Here is a 2,666-nt window from a genome sequence, read left to right as displayed (position 1 = left end):
CCAGGCGCCCCCACTGCTCAATAATCTTAATAATTTCTGTGATTTTTTTTAAAAGTGATATCCACTTATTGTATAAAACATGAACTAAGTGTTCGTCAAAACAGGAATAGATGAGTCAGTTATCACAGATTCACACAATAGAACAATATGTATCAGCTAAAGAAAATAAGCCAGAGTTTCAGGGATTAATGTGAAAAAAAAATTAAACACATAGTATTGAGCAAAATATATGTACATAGTATGATACCACTTCTTTTTTTTCTTTCTTTCTTGTCCTAGTCTTTTAGTTGTTAAACAGTAATCTTTAACAATAAATGCAGAAGGAAAGCAACAAACAAAAGCAGGGGATTTGCATAGTGGGTGGGAAATGATTGTAAGCCTTGGCAAACCAGAAAAGTTCCTCTTTTGTTCTGTGGGGCCAGAAGTCTACAATGTGGTGTGCTCATCTTTCTTCTCCCCCACAAAGGTCTCAAACAGCTTAGAGGGGAGGCTGAATTTGATGACTGGTCCTAATTTTTGCTCTTCAACCATTTTTCTTGATCTTGTTCTCTGTACATTCTAGACTGTTCAATGGATTTGTAATAAACTTCCAAGATGAAGGGAAATTCTTGCTTATTGTTTGCCTGAAATCTTGGCTTGTGTTCGTCTTACTAAACAAATAATGTGCTCCCAAAACGCTCACAAGTGCAACTACTAAAACTCCTTTAAACATCTTTGCCAGTGGTTCCATAGTGTGAGCCATCAAGTAACCAACAGACAGGTGAGTGGGCGGGAAGGGAGAGATGTTACAGTGTTTACGAAGCTGCACCTGAGGCGCTTACATCTGATACCATTTCTATAAAATTTTAAGCCATATATAACAATACCATATAGTACTAAATGGATGTACATAGGAAAAATATGAAAACCTGTGTGGATTGATAACAAATTTAGGGTAGTGGAGATGGAGAGAAAAGACTAGAAATGAGATCAAAGAAGGGCATCCGAGGGAGGAAGATATCAAATCTATCTGTACTACAGATCAATAATTACCCTCTAGGTAGAACTTAGAGGTGATTCTAGGGTCCCAGTGCTGAAAGCCTTTTGTTCAATGTCAGAAAGTGCTTTTTTCCTATCATTTAATTTTTTGAAGTTGTTTAAGGTACGAAAGGAACTCCTGACCTTCTTATTTTCTTGTGGTTTGAAGTGCAAATCTTATTTAATTCTGAAAAATAACAAAAAGGTGGGGGGAGAAAGGGAAGAAGAGAGAAGAGAAGAGAAGAGAAGAGAAGAGAAGAGAAGAGAAGAGAAGAGAAGAGAAGAGAAGAGAAAAAGAAGAGAAGAGAAGAGAAGAGAAGAGAAGAGAAGAGAAGAGAAGAGAAGAGAAGAGAAGAAAAACCTTTGAAATTGACATAGTAAAATGTTATTAAGACCTGGCACGTTGACTTCCCAGTTCTGAGATGTTTATTATATTATCCTTTATACTCTTCTATAGATTTGAACTGTCACAATTTTAAAAAGTAAATTATTGAAAATAGAAATAAGAGATCACTTAAAAAAATTCTGACAAGCCAAAAGGAGAGAAGAAATTTTCATTATTCTATCACCATAATTTTACCATCCAGAATAGCCACTTCTACATTTTGGTGTGTAGTCTATAGTCCTCTGTATGGGAAATGGGACAATACTTTTTGTTACCATTTAAAACAATTATATTGTAAATATATTTTCAGAATATTAAATACTCGTTCTTACATCTTTCCTGAATGACATTTCATTGTATTTCTATAAAATGTTTTATTTAATCAATCCTTCCTTCCAGGAAATACAGGCTGTTTCAGTTTTGATAATTTTAAGTAATGTTTTAGTGAATGTTCTTCTACATGTATTTTCTATACCTAGCCATGATAATTTCCTTAAAATATAGTTTATAAGTAGTTCCTGGGCCAAAACTATACACAGTTTTCTTAGATTTAAAGCATATTTTGAAATTGCTCTCCCCAAAGATACTATGTTATATCGACATAATATGAGAGAGCCCATTTCTCAGAGTAGCATTTATTTTAAAAATCTTTAATAGTTACATAAAATTGAATTTTACTTTTTTTATTATTGGAAATTTCCTTTTCACACCTTTGTCTATATCTTAGCCAGACATTTATCCTTTTTTCTTATAGTTCAATAAGATTATTATATTAAATATATTCACCTTTTCTTATACATTGTGACTATTTTCCCTATGTTGTGCTTGCCTTTCCTTTCAGTTCAGAGTATTTTTACTGTCTTGAAATGTATAAGTTAAATCTATCAATATTTCCCTTTATGTTTTCTGCTTATATGTATAGTCATTTATGTAATCTTTAGCATTTCTGTTTCACTTTCTATTTGGATATTCAACACATATGGAGTTTATTTTAGTATATTTGAGCATATGGTGCTAGGAATCTTATTCTATTTTATTATAGATTATTACAAATAGTTGATCAGCTGTCTCAAAGACATTCATTGACTAGTCAGACTTAACCTGCTAGCTTGAATCTTTTTCAATACTTTATTCTCATATATCCTGTTGGTGAATTTTCTATTCTCTTGCTATAGGCAAATAAAATATTATTTTTTCACAAAAAGATATATTTCTAGTACATTTTTTCTTGTAATTTTCTATTTAATAAAGTTTTATTGGTGCA

At 32.1% G+C, this 2,666-nt stretch overlaps 1 pseudogene; it reads right to left on the bottom strand.

Moving 5' to 3' along the window:
• Positions 1-509: 509 nt before the first annotated feature.
• Positions 510-742, bottom strand: LOC123834604 (protein CEBPZOS-like; annotated as a pseudogene).
• Between the last annotated feature and the right edge of the window lie 1,924 nt (positions 743-2,666).

This window comes from Mirounga angustirostris, unplaced genomic scaffold (genome assembly GCF_029215605.1).
Source record: "Mirounga angustirostris isolate CCGP_5_RB_7025 unplaced genomic scaffold, mMirAng1.0.hap1 SCAF_1, whole genome shotgun sequence".
Classification (NCBI taxonomy): Eukaryota; Metazoa; Chordata; class Mammalia; order Carnivora; family Phocidae; genus Mirounga; species Mirounga angustirostris.
This window is presented reverse-complemented; position numbering and strand designations above follow the sequence as displayed.